The 22,558-nt window shown below is 32.0% G+C and overlaps 2 protein-coding genes across 6 annotated transcripts in view; one reads left to right on the top strand and one right to left on the bottom strand.

Moving 5' to 3' along the window:
- The window catches only part of LOC146395472 (uncharacterized), a 491,363-nt gene that overhangs the window by 327,811 nt on the left and 140,994 nt on the right, over positions 1-22,558 (bottom strand). Inside the window, exon 4 of one of the 5 annotated variants that reach the window (XR_014830847.1) lies at positions 18,231-20,791. The exons of the other annotated variants lie outside the window; for them this stretch is intronic. The gene's annotated coding sequence lies outside the window, so the exon portion shown is untranslated. Of the gene's footprint in view, positions 1-18,230; positions 20,792-22,558 lie in introns of those variants that run through there. 5 annotated transcript variants of the gene reach the window in all.
- CDH9 (cadherin 9) overlaps positions 1-22,558 on the top strand; it is a 131,914-nt gene that overhangs the window by 895 nt on the left and 108,461 nt on the right. The window lies entirely within an intron of this gene.

The following is a 22,558-nucleotide window of genomic DNA, read 5'->3' as shown; positions in this document are numbered from 1 at the left end:
CAGGTCAGTATTCTGAATGTGTCCATCTGTTAGCTATAATTGCTCTCTGTTATTGTAGGCAAATGTATCTTAATGTAATAAAGACTGGATAAAAACCAGAGGAGGGAATTTCAAAGGCAAAACTGATATGTTTTATTTGAAGTGCTATGGAAAATACAAAGACTTGATGGAGCATTGTTTTTTTTTTAATTTCTTTCCATACTCAATATAACTATTCACAGCAATTAAATTTTCAGGCATGCTAATCTCAGAAAAGGCATGATGAATTTTAACTAAAAGGTTATTAATATTCTACAGCATTTACATTTAGATACTGTTAACAGTGTATATTCTCAGAATATATTTTAAATAACAAAAGTGCATAAAATAAAAGTGATCACATGTAGTAGATAAGTTTATATTTATTTGCAGTATCAACTTTTGATAAGAATTTCATAATTTAGATTTGAGGAGAAATTGGAGGTCTTTTCTGGAGATCTGTTGTCATTTAATACTGTGTTATATATCTATGAGATTACTAATCAGGATTTTTTCACAAGGTCTTTGAAATCTAGGAAGCATGAAAAGATGAGTAATTTCTGTAACAGCAAAAAGTGTTAACTTTTGCATGACAAGAGGAAATCTTCATTTGGCTCTCTTATCTGTGGAACTAGAAGAGTTGCCCATCTTTAGTCATAGCTAATAATGAATTTGATCCTTCAATATTCTTAACTTGGAAAAATATGATTTACAAACCTCTGACATTCAGTAGAGGATAAATCCCATCTTCAGATTCAGACACTGCTTCATTACCTAGGCAATGGTATGTTAAGTGTAAAATATATTTGTGCTATAACTAGGAAACTGGTTACTACAGGTTTGAAGGTAGATTTAAAAAAAAAAAAAAGAAAAGAAAGTGAAATAACATGCTATTCCAGCACATAGTAGCAAATAACTTGGACATAACATGAATGGCATGCATTTGTGGTCATGTTATCAAACACATTATGAATTCAATTAAAGTTTTCTCAAAGAAAGAGTACAAAATAATTGTACACACTTAATAGATGTTGAAATACTGTCATCTATGTGTTTGTTTTGAAAAATGAAAAAGTGTAAGATAAAGCTCATGGTAAAAGCAAATCTAATTCTGGAAATAATGAATAAAAATGCTTCAGAGGAAGAAGATCGTAGTATCAATTTAGAAAGAATTCACTAACTTATTATAACTCAGAAAGATTCGGTAGGACTAGTAAAGCTAGTCGTATAAGATAATATTTCTAGGATACAAAAATAATTTTTGCCTTTATTACTCTATTTGATAGTTTAAAAAACAATTTTAAATGGTTCATACAATTATGCCACCATTATTTTATTCATTGCATAATTGAAATAAAAATGTCTTGTACCACTGCCCATGTGTAAAAGATCACAATATTTTTCTGAAATTACATTTTTAAATGTTTTGTTGCTAAACTTGATAAATTGTATGTTGGGTCAGAACCTATTCTGAATGTCACCTTGCATGAAACAATTTCACTTGATATTTTGCTATGGCCCTCATACATGCAAAGTTTAGCCAGTTAAATGTCCCTTGCACGGTACTTTCACAAAATGGGACTAAAAAATACTAATTGGAGGGTTTTTTCCCTACTAGATTACCTCCTTTTAGACATCAGTAGTGATATGAAATAGACATGCTTTCCCTACAGTATTTGCACAATGTGTAGGTATAGTTAACAGAATGCTTTGCACAATGCTTAAATTACATACATAAAATGTGTGAGTGATATGGCAATATACTATATGCAAAAAAGTATAAATTAGGTTGAGAGTTAATTTTAAAAATACACGTGAGTGTGTCATGAATAAACATTGGCTGTAACTTGTTCTCTATGGAACTGAGGAGCCTAGATGGGTAATTATTTAACATTATATAAATGCTTCATAAAATGGATCATTAGTTTGTCATATTTTTGAAACTTATTTTGTTCCCTCAAAAGAAATTTTAAATATAAAGTATACATAAGTCTAAAGTTTTTTTTTTTAAAGTGTGATACTTTAGAAAAGGTCCAATATGATCTTTTAAATATTTATACTTCTGACTTCAACAATATATATGCCTGTATATATAATACATATTAATATCAAATCAATAGTAATATTAACTGCAGAGTAAGTTTGGTTTATGGCGAGTTACTTCATTAAGAACTCTAGTTAGTTTCTTAGACATTTTATTTTTTAATTTACCTACTTAAGTTTTCTTAAAGAAAACATGCTAAATGGGACCAAAGGACATTGGTTTTAATTGTTTGTTTATACCTGATATAAATTTATAAATAAGATTATCTTTATTGTAGAACATAAGATATATTTCCTAAGGTAAATAAATTTCTTTCTTTGTATCCTGGATATCTGTTTTCAAAGATGAGTTGTCTTTGACATGTCTATGACATTATCTTATTTAGACATTTACATAAAATTCTAGAACTTTAAAAAAGGAGTTATAACTACCTCCAACTCTGATGTTACACAAGAAAACTGAGGTTTAGAAAGATCAGATTACATAATTAAGACTGTCAAATTATATATGAAAAATTGGCAACATTATGTGAACATATATCATTATATGGAAACATTATGTAAAAGTTGAGTCATGAAAATCATATTAGGAATATACGCACAAAGAATGATTAATTGACAATACTGACTCCTAGATTGTTTTAAATATTCTGGAAAAGTTTTTTGCTCTTATGAATCACTTCAAATTCCTCTGCCTGGAACCGCCATTATCCTCATCATTAAAATATGGTAAGGAATGCACAGTGAGGAGAGTGTCTTTAGAGCACTCTTATACATTTTCATAGCACTCCTAATATGTTAATGCACTTATTCCTAAATTTAGCACTACTAAGAGATGGTCTTATAGCCACATTAAGAATGCAAAGTGCCTGAATAAAAGCAGGTCTCTGGAGCTTAACCAAGACATTTTATAATAGCACTACCAAGAAACACCTCCCAAATCATAAAAGTCATAATAATGGATCTTATTGCTTATGAAGAGAAAATGGAAACCTCATGAGGTATTTTTGTTGTTGCTGTGTGTGTGTGTGTGTGTGTGTGCGTGTGTGTGTGTGTGTAATACATATTTATTTTTAAAAGAAAAAATGGGGAAAAGGAGACCTGTATATTTTCTCAAAGTGAATTTTAAGGTTTTCCTTTATTTCCATTTCATTATTTTGCTAAATCATAAATCAACTGCAGAGGGAATGAGTGCTCTCATATTCTCTGTTTCTCTTCACAAGCAGGATACTTCTTGGTCTTTCTAATTAATCAATGAAACAACACAGCATATGCAAGTTTCATAAGTATGAATTTAAAAACCTGACACATATATCACTCTGAGATTGACCTTACAATTGTAAAGAATGGAGTTAGCAGTGGCTAATAGTTATTTGAGTTTTGAGTCTAAAGATGAAGATGATCCTAAACATATTGTAAGAAATATATACTTGACATAATTTATATTGGAATATGCTAAACTCAGTATACTTTATGTATTATTAATGAAGTAACCAATGCATAATGGACTTTCTCCTCATATTTACTAAAACAGGATCTTAGGAAAGTCAAAAAAAGAAACAATATTTATAAGAAGCCAATATAATAAGGACAACAATATAACAATGTGTAATCTAAAAAATAAAGACCAATAATTCACTTCCTGTGACAAATGACAGCATGTAAAATATTCTGCTTTTATAAATTAGGCCATCAACCCTAAAAGTTTTCAAAACAGGTTTTCCCCCAGAAAATTTAAGTAACTTCTTATCATCTATTTTTTTCCTATTGAAGCAGGTTATTGATATAATTTAATGTCCAGAAATAGTTTTCAAAATATTTATGTTTGTGAGTTATAAATACTTCACAATGCAAAGAATATATCAGAAGTCTAAGAGTGTCAAATCTATTTTTCACTGTAATGGTAATTATGCCACAGATGAAATATCAGAGAAAACTTACAAAGTAAAATTGCAAAGTAGCATCTATATACCTATATCTTTATATCTTTATCTATACACTTGCATCTATATCTTTTCCTGTGTATCTGTATCTGCAGGTATGTGTGTTGTGTATGTGTATGTGTAAACAAAATATACATATGGAAAATAAAAAGGAATAATGCAATTATTTCAATGTATAAATTAATTAAAGCCTTTAAATTGTTACATTATAACATTAGACAATAAAAATCTCTTTTGTCAAGCAATTATAGATATATAATGAACAAATTATAAAATAGCAATTAAAACTATTTTTTAAGTTTGGAAAAATTTTAAAAAGTCTGTGTGTTATATCTAATTTGGATAATTTTTAGAATAGGGAGAATTAGACTTCCATTTTTAAAAACTGCAACTGGAAATAACTGTTCTCCATAGAATGTCAAAAGTCTTGAAGACCTTATAAAATATAATCTCTTTCCATCAATTTTATGGTGGGTGGGAAAATAAAATAGGAATTGTAATGCTATCTCATATTATATTAGGTAAAAATTAGATAATTATTATAAAGTAAGATCCTTATTATTTTTAACATATATATAATACAGAGATAGCACATTGTGTGGTAGAATTTTAAATTATTTGTCTGGTCATTTTCCATAGCTGATGATCACATCAGTAGGCATTTTACATTTCTTGTATTACTGGGTAAATTTTTATTTGCTTAATTCAAATTTTCTTTATATTTAAAATATGATACTGTGGTTAAATAACATCGCTTTATGTCTAACATATGTAACAGTAATTTAATGAAACAGTCAAAGATAAATATTTGTATTACTTCCACTCCTCTCCTTCCAGTTTAATGTTACAACTATTAATACATTATAAATCAACTATACATATACTGAGCAGAGATTGAAATAGTTTTAATTATTAGAAAATAAATAATATTTTTCTTTTGCCCCAAATCTTGCCAGTTTATTTAGACGATGTGACATTTTATATGTAGTTTCAATTCATTTATGCTTTTTAGTACGAGGGCATTAAATAAGAATCAGGTTTGTATTTCTGACAATACTTATTCTTTCAAGGACTAATAATTGATACACTAATATAATAATATATATGGTTATGTATGCAAATCATATATGCCTGTTTTTTAAGTTTTAGAATTGGGATCCTTGATATAATCATTAAAATGAAGGACACTATTATCTTACTGGCAATAAATATATTTTTATTTATAATTAAAATTAACTTCGGTCAGTTTAGAATAGGGAGTTCTATTGAAATACAAATAGTGAATATCAATAATAAGCTTATGTTTTTTTAATATAGCAGAGTTATTTTGGGACAGTAAATGAAATTTTTTAATCAGTACTCTCATATCTATATACTTATCTCTTCATATTTAGATAGATAGATAAACAAGTATGTTGCATCTAAAGCTCACTACTTTGGACTTGAGATTTGCATTAAATTTCATTTGCATTAGGTAAATATGAAAGATTATCTTATTCAAATAGTTTCTACTTTGGAAATTTTTTTTTAATTTTAGGAAATTAAGAGGATAATTATTCTGTTAGAATTTTTAAAATAAATAAATATCAGGACACTACTTGAGTATATAATTACTTATACCCAAAGGTAAATACTGAAACTGATGCAAATGACAGAACATAGACTAAGAAAGTGTGGGATTCAACTGCAGACTCAGTAGTAGAATCACACAATAGTTTAATTTAGTACAGATGCTCTCACTGATGTCTCCCCAAATCCATGCTACTTGTAGTTGCTGCTGACAAATGCAGCTTAGCCTTTGGGATTACTGCAACCCTTTATTTAAACACATGCATGGAGATTCTTATTCATTATATGCAAGATTAAACTGTGTTTATTGAAGGCTTTCGTTGAAATTGAGCTTTCCAGGGAGGGAGAAAATTTAACTTCACGATAAATATGCCATTTCTATGTCTTGCATTGTAGTTCAATGACCATGTTTTTAAATTACCCTCTTGTAAACTTAAAAGAAAACATAAGTAAACACCCATGTGGAAAGAGTGTTGAGGGAATTCTACCTCAGAAGAAAAATTTTATTTAGATTATGAGTTTGAAAAAACATGTCACCAAGCATTTATAAATAATATTTTGTTATATGAAATATGGATTTGAAAGCAAATTTTAGAAAATAACTAGTTGATCATTACACAATTCTATACATAGTCATACAATACAGTGGCTTTCTACAAATAAGAGTTGTTTTATAAACTATCATTGATGTACATTTTATTCAAATTATAGTTTTATATCATTTTTCTAAATGTAATTATTTGATTTTTTTGATTTTTCATCCAGTATTTTGACTTGTGTCAACAGGAACCCATGGGAAACTAATATTTATCTCCATGATGAGAAAATTTTATTTTTAAATTTTAAAAATTTATTTATTTATTTATTTATTTATTTAGACCTTGCCTATGACATGAGGAAATTCCTGGGCCAGGGACCAAACCCATGCTACAGCAGTGACTCAAGTTGCTGCAGTGACAATGCCAGATCCTTAACCTTCTGTGTCACAAGACAATGCCAAAACAATTTTTAAAGTATTAACAGTCAATAGTCAAGTTGTTTTGCATCAGTTTAATATATAGTAAAGTAAGCATATGTTAAGATTACTGAAGGGATTTTTAATCTTAACATGTGATTAAAAAGGTCTCAATAACAAATATACTAATAAGATACATCAAATGATATACTGATACCCTTATAACTCTATATAATGAATTAATTACCATTTCTAAAATGCTAGGTGATATGTATTGTGCTGAAAGTCTTAGATGTATTTTCTCTTTTATATATAACTGTAATATATGAGGAAGGAAATTATCCACATCTATCCCCTTTTTCCTTTCTCTTCTGCTTAAATTCTAATTTATTTGAAGGCTAAAATAGAGGTCCACTGACCTCTACCAAATGAGTGTAAATCTATGCTGATTCATAGGAAGCAGATTTACTTTTTCCATGCAATGAACTGTGATAATTTACTTCTCTTGCTGCTTCTAACTTCTTGTGTTTTTTTATCTTCATTGCAGTTTTAGGTTTGCTGCTACTTCTGTTTCCATATTTACTGTTTTGCTTCTTTCCCCTTATCAGTTTTTTCTACCCCCACTCCTCCTCTGCTTCAGAGATAGAATATATTTAACTACAAGTGCCATTCCCTCTTAATTTGGCTTGCATTTTGGGGAGTGGATTCAGTGGACTGTAACAGAAATGTAGCTTTCTAATATGAGGAACTCCTTAGATGTGGAGCTAATAAAAATTGGTCAATAAATTCATGGACGATTTTAGAAACTCTTCTCCTATGTTCCACTTCTCCCAACTTTTACTCTCTAACTGATTCAAAATTGTCCCTATAGGGAGTTAAATATTACCAAGGTCACAATTTATTAAGAAGAGATAAGTAGAACAAGGAGACATGGTCCTACTGACAAGTGGGTTTGACTGCAAGTCCAGGAATGTGGTCCTGCTGTGTATACAGCTGCATGAGAATTTTGGAGAATCAATAAGAAAAATTGGGACTTGAAAATATAAGGCTATCCTTATATAGTTATTACTCATAAGGTGTGAGCAAGTTTGAGGAGACAAATTGGCAAAGTTTTTGACATTGACCGTTTGGCTTCAGGATTATTCAAATTAATGCACGAAAACTTTTCATATTTAGAAGCTGATTTTCATGTGATAGAAATGACAGTCTATCATACATTTTACAGGTTTGCTTCTCATAACATCAGTAGCATAATATTGTGTCCCAAATGTGTGTAGGCTTATTGAGAACTCAGAATCCTATACACACCCTTTGTATTCTTCTCTTTTAAATCCACTCAGGAAAAAAAGATCTTCAGATTTTTAAATAATTAATTAATTCATCTGTTGGCTGATTATTATTATTATTATTATTTTTACCTTTGAACTTACTCCTTATTGAACACCTGCATGCCCTAGGCTCTGTGCTGGGAAGACCTTCGCATGGAAACTGTTCTTGTTTCCACACAGCTTCAGATGTTAGAGATTCCTCTTTTGCCAGAAGTGGCAACATTTATCTGTTTGTAACTTCTCTCTTTATTTTGTCTTAGTTTTAATTGGCACTAACCTTTATTTCACCCCTAATGAACAGTATTAAAAGAAAAGCATTCAAAGAAAACTTTGTCCACTCTGTACTTTCTCATCAGTATAAATAAACATTATCACATCAATTTCAAGATACATAATGTTTTAAAGACTGCTCCATGAATCTAGTTGCTCTGTGTAAAATGAACTCTTGTTTGATGTTGTCCCTAAGATCGAAATCAACAATACTAATATGAAATGGGGCACACAATGGGGATTATAATTCCCCTTTAAAAGCTACTTTTTCAAATTAATCTAAGGCCATCACTTTTTTTTTTCTATTCCTCCTCACTGCTTCCAAAATACAGACATATAAATGTATGATTTGTAATTCTGTCTTATAAAATGAAATACCAAATCCTGACATATTACATTAGTCTTACTATCTAGATAGTCTTACTATCTAGTCTTCAACCTCTCTTATAAAAACCTTCATATCTCTTTGTTGTATTATCATAATCTTTAAACTGCTCACCTTGCAAAAAGTATTAGCAGTTCCCCACAGTATGATACATTCCCCACAAAAGTACATTTTCTGGTTTTTGTCGTCTTTTGTCTTTTAAGGCCCATACCCATGGCATATGGAGGGTCCCAGGCTAGGGGTCATACATTCATAGAAAAGTATGAGCAGTTCCCCGGTAGTATGATACATTCCCCACAAAGTACATTTTTGGGTTTTTTTTGTCTTTTGTCTTTTAAGGCCCACACCCATGCATATGAAGGGTCCCAGGCTAGGGGTCAAATTGGAGCTGTAGCCACCAGCCTAGCCTACACCAGAGACACAGCAACACTGTATCTGAGCCACATCTGAGACCTACACCACAGCTCACGGCAACACCAGATCCTTAACCCACTGAGCAAGGCCAAGGATCAAATCCACAACCTCATGGTTACTTGTCGGGTTCATTAACCACTGAGCCACGATGGGAACTCCTATATTTTTGTAAATTAAGGATATGTGTAAGTAGCCCTCTCTCCCTTACCCCCAACCCCGAATCCATCACATCTGGAAATACATCAGTATATCTCAACCCTGGTTCCAAGTCTTCAGCAATTGGTTTTTATCTTATATTTTAATATTTTCTGCTAAATTTTGAATCTTAAATATGTGTCCACAGCCTTAAAGGGCCCAAAGTATACATTTCAAGTGATCAGAACTATCCTGAAACCTCTACAAAAATACTATACTTATGATTTATTGTGAATTCCCTGGGGGGAAAAAAAAGGTCAAAATTTTCATATTCATGGAGTTTACATATCACCCTGAAAAAAGCTCTGGGCTGATTAACAAATTATCAGGTAAAATATTTGTAGCTAGTACTACAACTTTATCAAAACAGTAAAAATGCACTATATTGGTGGTGTCAGTAGACATACACTCTCTTCCCAGGTCCATTTACTGATTTTCTTGGTAATTTATCTTAATTTCTGAGTGCTAATTGTCTTGTATGTAATAAAATGCAATGGACAAGAAGTTTAAATAGGTAATGTAATATGGTCATAATAGCAAGCAAAGTCCTGGAATCAGACATTTAAAGTATAAAAATCAGCTTTACCATATATTTCATGTATGAGTTTCAGGAACTTTTTGATGTTTCAGAGGTCTTCAAGCTTGCTGAGCAAAGATATTAGCAGTATCTATATTATAGGTATTAGGAAAAGACACTACTGATCCCATGAAAACTACTCTTTATTATTATTAAGAATGTCACAGATCAGGATCATTATATCTAGGTAAAGGATGTTGAAATTTAGCTAGTTTAATTTGAAGACTACTTTCATTGTTTTTAAAATCAGATAAAGCAGATCAGGAAGTCAGTTACAACATTATGAATATAAATATTCATATATACATATTATATGGTTATTTAAGTTGACATAGCATACAGCAAAAATCCTTTCTATTTTGAACATTTTTGTGCTGTGAACTTACACCATATTGAAATTAATATAGGATATTTACTATCACAGATAAAATACCATAAAGTTTATCGCCGTAAGTTAGGATGAGTACATTACACATGGATCTTGTAGATTTGAATGAGTTACGGAAATTTTAAATCAATGGTCATAAAATTTCATAGTATCTCATATCATCACATATTTTAATGCCAAATATTTAGCTTTCCTTTTCTATCATTTTTATGGTTTTCTCTCTTTTATTCTTTGAATTACATTAATGACTATAAAGTGAACGGCATTCTTGACCTTAAAATGAATAGAGCTTATAAAGATGGTTTATTTGTATATGAATTTTATTGTGATTTGAAAAATACATTTCAAACAAAACTGGTAATAATGATTGTATGCTTGTGAGTAGCATTTGCTAAAATTAACTTGGAAGTTATATTTGAGGGTGAACGCTAATGATTGGACAATTTATTTCTAATTTTTGAAAATGAAGCTACTTTTATTCATAAAATATAGAAACTATTTTAAGTTATATTTATTAAATATTTACCATGTGACAGTATTTTTCTGGGTGCTGAGGTTTTAGCAGTGAACATGATATAAATAGTTTCTAATTACAAGAAGATACTTTCTTGGGGAGAAATGCAGGTAATAAATAAGATAAATATGGTAATGATGGATGCTGAGAAAATAGGCAGTAGAATGGAGAGTTACTGAAGGAATGGGTGAAACATATCAAGGTAGTAAGGAAGGTTATTTTGAGAAGGTGATATTTGAATTGGTTCTGAATGGAGAGAAGAAAATATGAGAAACATCATTTTAGGTAGAAAAAAATGGCAGATTTTAAAGCTCTGGTATGTTAAATTTTGCTCATTTTATAATATCCTAATTACAATTAATTTAATTGTAAAAACTTTATTGTTATATTATGCTTACTTACTTTTAAACTTAGTAATAAAAAAGTAAACTGGACATTTCCATTTTTCACAATAATGTCAATGACCTGCATTCTTGCATTTTTTCTTGCTTCTTCAAACAAATGCTTCTGATATGATATTCACCTTTGTATGTATACAAAGTTAGACTTTTACTAAATGTTACTATTTATACAGCGGTGTTAATTTCAGACTGCTACTATCGAATATTTAAATATTAACTGACTGTCCAAAATACTTAGTTTTTTAGTTTCTCCTGGATATAAACTGAAGACTCACTGAAGCTAAGGCAGGGAAGAATATCTTATAGTAAAGAGGACATATATACCTGTACATATGTCTGTATATTTTTGTATCATTATCTATAATGATAAGGGACAGATAGCCTTATAACTTTCCCCCAAAACTCAAAAACCCCAAGAATTCCATAATAGATTTAGTCCTCCTTTATCCTGAATGTTGAAGGGGGTTCTATCCTTCTCTAAGGCACTAAGGACAGCAGGATCTGTCCTGGAATTGTCTCAAATGTCTCTAAATGTTGATTACTTCCTATCTGTGTAAATTTGTTTTGAACATTGTTGTCATACTTCTTATATAGTTTCTAAAGGGAGGGATCTAATTATGTGACTTCAGTTCTTCTCTACTTCTAATTATCTGCCATCCTACAGGTTCCACTCTCATCACTTTGTTATGTCATGCCTACCCTTATATCTGGCACTTTCATGGCTTCTCTTTCTTTTTTATTGATTTCCACTTTTCAATGAACTCTGATTAAATTTTCAGAGATGTTTATATTTATTAGTCTAATTCTTATTTCTTTCTACCAGAACACTAGACAGTCTTTTGGTTGGTATTCAATATTTTCCTAACCATATCTGAATTAGGTGATCCTGGTCATCTTCTCTTGGGTCCCTGATATGTTTGCTTAATGTTTTTGCCAAAAAACTGACCTTTGACCTCACAAGGACTCTTTGGGCACCCTTCTGTAAAAGTACCTGTCAGCACAGTACTCAATGTATATTGATAAGACTACATCATTTGTGCAAAGTAAATAATTATAATGACAGTATTCTCATCCAAAATAACATGTAGGTAATATGCCTCTCACTCTACTATGCTGTGTCCATTTGGGCTAAAATGTCATTTACAGTTATAAAACAAAAGTGAAAATATGCCCAATTTGGAGTTTTAAGATTATATAATAAAAAGCTATTGGATGTTTTCAGTAAGGAAACACAATGATTTGTGTTTTGGGTGAATCATGTTTTCTTAAATAATTCCTTCAGTAAGGTTTTTTTTTAGGACCGTAGGTGCAGCATACGGAAGTTACTGGGCTAAGGGCTGAATTGGAGCTACAATTGTCACTCTATCCCACAGCTATAGCAACACAGGATCTGAGCCACACCTGTGACCTACACACTATAGCTCAAGGCAATGCCAGGGATCACATTAACCCACTGAGCAAGGCCAGGGATCAAAGTCGCACCCTCATGGATACTACTCAGAATTGTTACCACTGAGCCACAACAGGAACTCCCCTTCAGTAAGTTCTACACTGCTTAAGGATGAAACTTATTAATATGCCACATTGGAAGGTATGGTAGTTATAACTGTTGATCTGATGCTAACTCTATATCTCCTAACTCCCTGCTTCTACTTTCCTAAAGCAGATCTGCCTGCCCTTCTCTTGAGCAGCAGAGTAGGAAACAAATCGTGTTTATTTAAATACTAGTTGTAATGGTTAAGAGCTTAGATTATTGAGGCAGAAATAAAAGCTCTATCTTTTGCCTCCAGTGTGGTCTAAATGAATTTATTTCATCTTCCTCAGTTTCAACTTCCTCAGGTGAAAATGTGAATAATCATAACATTAGGGTTGTTGCAAGAATGGTTATGATATTATATGCATCAAACTGCTTATTATAGTAGCCACGTAAATATTAATTTTGCTATTACTATATTCACAATGCACAATAAACATTAATTTTGCTTACTATTATTATATTTACAATGTACTCAAACTGACATTTCCTAACACATTTTTTATATTTATTTATTTTTAGGGCCACACTTGCAGCATATGAAGGTTCCCAGGCTAGGGGTCTAATTGGAGATATAGCTGCTGGCCTATGCCACAGCCACAGCAATGCCAGATCTGACCTGTGTCTGTGACCTACACCACAGCTCACGGCAATGCCAGATCCTTAACCCACTGAGCAAGGCCAGGGATCGAACCTGCAACCTCATGGTTCCTAGTCAGATTCATTTCTGCTGCGCCATGATGGGAACTCTCTAATACATTTTTTAGAGAATGTTATCATTATATTTGGGGAAAGTAGTTATAATATTCCATATATATTTCAGGATTTTTCCTTGTCTAGACTTTTAAAAGAAGATAGAAAATGAAAAATAATTATACTTCCAAATAATTAATGGAAAAGATGCTTTTGCCCTATGCTAGGACGTAATTAGCCAATATATTTTCTCCAAAGAAATCTTCACTGGCTTTTAAAAATACCATATGATCAATCACGAATTCAGAGAATAGGAATAACAATAGGAACATAATATAAAAAAAAACAAAGAAAAGCTGTTGTTTAAAATTATGTGAGTGATCATAATTTCAAATGTCACAGAGCACTAAAAATTGCTCCCAATTATCAAAATATGGAAAATATGCTTGAAAATGTATTAAAAATACAAGTCCTGGAAAAACATTTGTCACATTTTCATTATTAATAAAAATAGGGCCAAGTTGTCATAATGGTTTCTAATGCTACATTTAAATGAAAAAAGTTTATCCTACTAAATATTATCTCTCTTTTGGAAGGAAATTTTAAATTAAGAAAGAATGATCCAATACAATCAGGGATTATTAAATCAAGAAGGAAATATATTTTGGTCAATTTATTGATTTTATTTTACAGGTAAGGATACCTAGACCCTGAAAAATTTGCTTAAACTGATCCTAGAGGAGAAACCAAAAGTAGAATTTAGGTTTCCAGAAATTATGTGCTTAAGACTATCTTATCAATGTAAATCATTATATTTTTTAGAAATAAGTTTTGATTCATACCCTTTACATATAAAGTATGGCATTATACTAAGCATATGAAACTAAAGGTAAAAAATGACTGCCATTTAATTCACTCCTGTGGTTGGGCCTGGCTTTCTCTATAAACCCTACAGAAAGAATAGGATGGGTTAACTCAACTTTGCATGTAGAGAAGGAGAAACAGCTTTATGCCAATGTCTATACTATCTGCAAGAACTAAAGTGGGGTTAACTGATTGTTTCCCAAAATTTACATTCCAATGTAAATTACATTCCAATCTGGTTTAGTAAAAACAACAAGGAATGGGACTAAAAAGATTAGATAAGGACTTTGTATTCTTTTACCACTCTGGGATTTCATTTCTTCATTTTAAAAAATATGGAGGGAGAAAAGAAGACATCTAAGAGCTTTTATCAGTTCCGAAATTAATTAAATTTATGAAAATAGTTTTATTAAACATGCTGCAACCAATGGCTCACTGAAGAAATCAATGAGGAAATTAAAAAATACCTAGAATTAAATGACTATAAAAATACAACAATCCAAAAATCTATGGGATGTAGCAAAAGCATTTCTAAGAGGCAAATTTATAGAAACACAAGCCTACCTCAGGAAACCAGAAAAATATCAAATAAACCACCTAACTTTACACCTAAAGCAACTAGAGAAGGAGAACAGACAAAACCCCCAAAGTTAGCAGAAGGAAAGAAATCCTAAAGATCAGAGCAGAAATAAATGAAATAGAAATGAAGAAAACCATAGAAAAGATCAATCAAACTAAACGCTGGTTCTTTGAAAAGATCCATAGAAAAATGGACAAATTCTTAGAAAACTACAATCTTCCAAGATTAAACCAAGAAGAAATAGAAAAAGATGAACAGACTGATCACAAGTACTGAAATTGAAACTGATTTAAATAATTCCAACAAACAAAAGTCCAGAACTAAATAGCTTCATAGGTGAATTCTATCAAAAATTTAGAGAATAATTAACACCTATCCTTCCGAAACTATTCCAACAAATTACAGAGGAAGGAACACTTCCAAACTCATTCTATGAGGACACCCTGATACCAAAACCAGACAAAGATATCACAAAAAAAGAAAATTACAGGCCAAATCACTGATGAACATAGATGCGAAAATCCTCAACAAAATACTAGCAAACCAAATCTAGTAATACATTAAAAGGATCATACACCCGGATCAAGTGGGATTTATCCCAGGGATGCAAGGATTTTTCAATATCTGCAAATCAATCAGTGTGATACACCACATTAATAAACTTAAGAATAAAACCATATGATGCTCTCAATAGATGCAGAAAAAGCTTTTGACAAAATTTAACACCCATTTCTGATAAAACCCTCCAGAAAGTGGGCATAGAGGGAACCTACCTCAACATAATAAAGGCCATATATGACACAACCACAGCCAACATAAGTCTCACTGGTGAAAAGCTGAAAAAAATTCCCACTAAGATGAAGAATAAGACAAGGATGTCTGCTCTTGCCACTACTATTCAATATGGTTTTGAAAGTCCTAGTCATGGCAATCAGAGAAGAAAAAAAAGGAATCCGAATTGGGAAGAAAGAAGTAAACTATCACTGTTTGCAAATGACATGAGACTATGCCTAGAAAATCCTAAAGACACTACTAGAAAACTTTTAGATCTCATCAATGAATTTGGTAAAGTTGCAGGATACAAAATTAATACACAGAAATCAACTGCATTTCTATATACCAACAATGAAAGGTCATAAAGAGAAATTAGGGAAACAATCCCATTTACCATTGAGTCAAAATGAAAATATCTAGGAATAAACCTACCTAAAGAGACAAAAGACCTGTTCTTTGGATTAGCAATGAGTAGCACTGGGAACTATGTCTAGGCACTTATGATGGAGCATGATAATGTGAGAAAAAAAAAATGTATACATGTATGTGTAACTGGGTCACCATGCTGTACAGTAGAAAATTGACAGAACACTGTAAATCAGCTATAATGGGAAAAAAATAAAAATAATTATACAAAAAAAGAGAAAACTGTAAGATGCTGATGAAAGAAATCAAAGATGGCACAAACAGATGGAAAGATACACCATGCTCTTGGATTGAAAGACTCACTATTTTCAAAATGACTATACTACCCAAGGCAATCTACACTCCCTTCAATAAATGGTGTTGGGAAAACAGGACAGCTACATGTAAAAGAATGAAATTAGAACACTCCCTAACACCACACACAAAAATAAACTCCAAATGGAGTAAGGACCTATAAGACCAAATACTACAAAACTCTTGAAGGAAAACAAAGCCCAAGCACTCTGCGGCATAAACAACAGCAATATCATCTTAGATCCACCTACTAGAGTAGTGACCATAAAAACAAAAGTAAACAAATGTGACCTAATTAGACTTAAAAATTTTTTGCACAGCAAAGGAAACCCTAAACAAAATGAAAAAGACAAACTACAGAATGCTAGAAAATATTTGCAAACTAAGTGACTGACACAGGATTAATCTCCAAAATATATAAATACCTCCTGCAGCTCAATACCAAAAAAACCAAACAACCCCATTAAAAAATGGGCAGAAGATCTAAACAGACAATTTGCCAAAGAAGACATACAGATGGCCAAAAAACACATGAAAAGATGTTAAACATCACTAATTATTAGAGAAATGTGAATCAAAACTACTATGAGGTACCACCTTACACCAACCAGAATGGCCATCATAAAAAAATCTACAAACAATAAATGTTAAAGCGGGTGTGAAGAAAAGGGAACTCTCTCACACTGTGGGAATGTAAGTTGGTGCAAATACTATGGAAAGCAGTATGGAATTTCCTCAAAACAGTAAAAATAGAATCAGCATATGATCCAGCAATCCACTCCTGGGCATCTATCCAGAGAAGGCCATGAATCGAAAAGATACATGTACCCCAATGTTCACTGCAGTACTATATACAATAACTAAGACATGGAAGCAACCTAAATGACCACTGACAGAAGGATGGATAAAAAGATGTGGTACGATTACTCAGCTATAAAAAGGGATTAAATAATGGCATTTGTGGCAACGTGGAAGGACCTAGAAATTATCATGCTAAGTGAGGTTAGTCAGACAGTGACACACAAACATCATATGCTACCACTTATATGTGGAATCTAAAAAAAGGATACAATGAACTTATTTTCAGAACAGAAACAAACTAACAGACTTTGAAAAAATTATGGTTACCAAAGGAGACAGGTTGTGGGGGAAAGGTATGGACTGGGGTTTGGGATGGAAATGTTCTAATATTAGGTTTTGATGATGGTTGTTCAACTATAAATATAATAAAATTCACCGAATTAAAAAAAAAAGAAGAGGGACATTTGGACACAGAGACACACAAGGAGAATATCAGGTGACAATGGAGGCAGAGATTGGAGTTATGTGATCACAAGCCAAGGAATACCCAAAGATTGCCGGCAACAAGGAAAATCTAGGAGAGTGAGGCCTGGAGCACATTCTCCCTCCGAACCCCTAAGAAGGAACTAACCCCATTGACACCTTGATTTTAGACTTTTGGCCTCCTGAACTGAGACAATACACTTCTGTTGCCTTAAGCTACCCAATAAAGGATGCTCTGTTATGGCAGACCTAGGAAATAATTCAAATGAGTTGAATTTAATATCTTCACTTATTATGCCCTGTTAGGCATTATTTGGTTTGATTTAATAAACACTGAAACCAGGAAAAAAAAATTAGTTGTTTCTCTAATAAGCTGCAATCTTATAGGAAATAAACAGACAATGGGGATAATTAAAATTCTTGAAAGTCTCCACAAAGGCTTTGATATTAACTCTTATACCTGGTCCTTTTGAAGGCTTTTCTGAGATGTGAGGCCCTCTGTGTTTGTGTCCACTCTAGTATTATTAGATCAATTGAATCTGTTCAGATGAGCTTCTCCATACTGCCTAAATTTCCCACATTGATAACAGAATTTTTGTGCATTAAAAAAATGTTAGTTTGAATTTTAATGTTGCCACAAATTTTCAAAAATGTATTAATTTATCATGTTTACAGTGCCAAACATTCTGTGCTGTTTAGCATTCAGTTGGCACATTCATAACTATTATAACAAATTTAAAGATCAGCCACCTAAGAGAAATACAGTTTTCACAAGAAATGATTTATCTGAAATTGTTTTTATTCATAGAATTCAAATAGTGTAACCTACTCATTTGATTGAACATATATAATATATACACATATATATATTTCTGCAGTTACAAAACTATGCTATTTTATACTATTTATATGCATAAATTACTTCTATATTATAGCAAAGATTACATAAAATGGAACAATTTGTAATATAATTGCTCAATCTTTGGGAAAAGAAAGAAAGTATGTCAATTCACCAGTCTTGAAGATAAAAATTGGATTCATTTGAAGAATACGTCATTGTAATATCAAATCAAATCCTTTAAAACACTCCATTTGAAAAATACTAGATTTTTTTTTTTAAGGAATATAGTTGTTATTTCTTTGAGACATTATATACTGGCATCTTTCAGTCATTCTATCCTTGGATATCATGTCATTGACCTATGCCGAAAAATAATTTCTTGGGTACCCCAGGTGTTAGGCCCCTCAGTTAAACCTAGAAGAAATTATTATCCTTAACCATGTTTTATCTACAGCGTTATGAGAGTAATAAAAGGATGAGTGTGTAAGGTAAGTTCTCCCAAAGAGCAGTACCCTCTGTTTCAATGTCTAGAGGAAACATAACAGTACATGTATCTGGCAGTCAAACATTTTGCTTTCACAATCTGTTTACATGAAAATTATTTATAGGTAAACTAGCTTCTCACCTCTGATTTCCTCCTAGAGTAACTGATTTCCTTGTGATGTTCTGAAGAAGGAAATTAAACTATCCACTAATCAAATTAATCCCACTGTAAAATAACTTTTTGTAATAAGGAACTACAGATTCCATTTTTCCTTTGGCAATGAACAATTATTTATAATGGTATCTTGCCCAAAACTATGGGGAAAATGGGTAGCAGCTGTGCTGAACAAACCATGTATATAATTAGCATACAGGATCCCTTTACCAGTGGTTCCGTGGTTATGTGAAATATATATTCTTGATGTGTATTTTATAGAAGCATCATATTTTGTATTACTTTTAAGACTAGCCATGTACATGGAAACAACCTTAATATTATTAGTCCTATTCATATACATGTAGAAAAAAATCATGTGATTTGTTACCTGAGGCTCATGGGATTACTCTCTTCCCTTTATAAGAGTTGATATTAAGGAGTTCTGGTTGTGGCTTAGTGGTAAGGAACCCTACTATTATCCATGAGGATGCAGTTTCGACCCCGGCCTCGATCAGTGGGTTAAGGATACGGTTGCTGTGAGCTGTGGCGTAGGTTGTAGTTGTGGCTTGAATCTGGTGTGGCTGTGGCTTGGCAGCTGCAACTCTGATTCAGCCTCTGGCCTGGGAACTTCCAGATGCCAAGGGTGTGGCCCTAAAAGACAAAAAAAATAAATAAAAAGAATTGATTTTAAGAGATTTTCACTTAATATTCCTTCCATCTTTTGTACTTTATTTTTATAATTTTATGATAGCTGAAAAAATATTTTTCTTTTGGAGGGCTATGCAATTTTAGGAATGTTAATGAAATATTGCCCATAATCTGTCAGTTAATAAGTGCAGTTCATATGCAAAACTGATTCAAGATCTCACATTTAGAAAATCAAGCTACTTAGCACAATACTTTAGCTCCCTCTTTTGGTTGGCCCAGATTGCAATATGAAAATATAAGGAAATACCCTAACATTCTGTCATTTCTGCTGGCATTTTTTAATATTTGAGGCAACATTTATTCTATCATTACTGTATAAAATTAAATCACATTTCTAATAAGTCAAATCTACATCTGGATTTTTTTACTAGTCAAATGCTGTTATTGAACACTTTATTTTCCAAGTTAAAGATCTATTTCAACACAATTTACTACATATTATTTAAAATAAATGAATATTTACAAATTTCATGAAGATTTTAAAATATTTCTCCAAATAAAATATAAGCATACATAACACTTATATCTATTTCTCAATCTCTATTAATATCTGTACCTCCAAATCTATATTCTCATCTGTAGTAGCAGATTTTTGCAGCCTAATGTTTCCAGTCTTCAAGTTTGTCCTTTCCTTTCATAACTGAATACCTAATCCTGGGTTCCAGCTTGCATGATAAAAGCAAACTGAGTCCACCTCTCCAAATATTTCTTTAAAATTTCTAGAAATGTTTCCGGAATTCTGGATTTCACCCATTACTACCTGCCTAAGGTTCCTCTTCTAGTTTCTCAACTGACAACAGAGCTAAATCCTACTAGGCTCCTGCTTGTTTCCCACAGCCTTACTAATTCTAGGTTAGAATAGTAATTGATGATAACAGTATACTTTAATATTTTTTACAAAAGGATAAAAGAATTAAGATGATGTTAGGGAACAGAAGACATCAGTAGAGGAAATTAAAATGCGGTACAGCACTGCTAAATCTAAATAGTCCAGGCAACTTCCCAGGACAGGACTTCGTTTATATCCTTCCTTTGCTTTGCTTCCTTTCCTTTGACTTGCTGCAATGTCTCTGGAGAGCTTTTCTCTGACCAACAGGTGTTACCTTGACACTAAATGCTGTTTAGGATCCCAGAATGCTGAATCCGTCTCAGACTATGAGAAGGGATTATATAAAATTAAAGTAATTAACTCTGATAACATTAACCTAGACATGGCAATATTTTTAAAAATTTACATTATTAAAGAGTAAGCGTAATGCCACTGTGTGAAACATGAGCATTTGTATTTTTCCATCAGAAATTGCAGTCATTAATTCACCTATATCTACAGGATTTAAAAGTCTCCCTGAGAACAGAAAGAGTTTTCATAAGGACAAATCACACTTTCTGACTGTAGAGTCTAAAAAACAATTCTACCGATTTTGTCAATAATATTTTGTCACTAATAATAACTACCCATGGCTCAGAAATATTTTGTACTATTTTTCTCTCCTAATTTTGGATAGATATAAAAATACTTAACTTTCCGATACTTAATATGTGGTTAGTGAAAGATAATAAATTATATATAGCTCAGAAACTTTCTCTGCACAATATGTGAAAACCAAACCTGTAAATAAACAGAAGCCCAAAGCAGTTTGAATGGCTTTCCATTTTTTCAGTTATACACATTTATTAAGATACTAAAATTATTTGAATCAATTCTAACTTAATGTTTCTTTTAAAAAATGAATAAAAATTAGAATCACTGTTTTTCAGCTTTATTAGAACCAATGTCTAACCTTTATTATGAAAACAAAGATATGTTTCTCACACATATGCCATAATTGGAAAAAAGCACATATGTTAAGAAATAGTGGGTCCTCGGAGTTCCCGTCATGGCTTAGTGGTTAATGAATCCGACTAGGAACCATGAGGTTGCGGGTTCGATCCCTGGCCTTGCTCAGTGGGTTAAGGATCCGGTGTTGCTGTGAGCTGTGGTGTAGGTTGCAGATGTGGCTTGGATCCTGCGTTGCTGTGGCTCTGGTGTAGGCCGGGGGCTACACCTCCAATTTGACCCCTAGCCTGGGAACCTCCATATGCCACAGGAGCGGCCCAAGAATGGCAAAAAGACAAAAAAAAAAAAAAAAAAAAGAAAGAAATAGTGGGTCCTGAAGTTGATAAAGTAACATGGGTTAACAAATGGAACTTGACAAGCAAGCACAGGCATTTGAATCTGATGCAGTGGCAGCAGCAGAGACCACCAGTTTATACAACACAAGTGGGAGTTTACAAATATGTTCTCTGAAATGAGATCATATGGTTTCACATTCCAACCTGGTTATGTTCTAACTACAGCCCCAGAAGAGTGATTTGATCCTTCTGAGCCCTAATTTATTTCTGTAAAAGAGACCCAAAATAACTTTTCATATATATTCATTTGTGAGGCTTAATGAAATATAGCTCAATAGTAAGTGCCTATTATGATAAAATAAATATTAGGCAGAAAACATATTTTAAGAAAAGTACTTTGATATTGTATATCAGCAATCAAAGGGAAACCAGAGTGAGGAAGAATAGCAAGAAGATATGAATGATTTTGAGGTAATGAGTTCCTGAATTTATTAGGCTTGAAGTTTGTCATGTTGAAGAAGAGGAGACAAAAAAATTAATAATAGAACATGATAGCACTTTGGTACTGAAACTCTGATCTCAGTGCAACCCTTTCAAAAACTCAGGGTTTAATTTAAGTGAATACAAGTATGGCTTTCCTTGCTGTGGATTAAGAAATTATGTGTTTGAAACTTTGTAACCTTAATTTTCTCTCAATTTCACCAAAATTTCATAAATAAAAGTTATCAGATCCTAAGTTTAAGCTCTTAAAAGCATTCTTAACCACTGGTTGAAGAAAACAGAATTTTATTTCATGATTTATTTCCAC

This window comes from Sus scrofa, chromosome 16 (assembly GCF_054392235.1).
Source record: "Sus scrofa isolate SSC_HxYL_T2T_F1_AM1 chromosome 16, Sscrofa_HxYL_maternal_Yorkshire_Landrace_v2.0, whole genome shotgun sequence".
NCBI lineage: Eukaryota > Metazoa > Chordata > Mammalia > Artiodactyla > Suidae > Sus > Sus scrofa.
The sequence above is the reverse complement of the archived record's forward strand: the minus strand, read 5'-3'. Positions and strand labels throughout refer to the sequence as shown.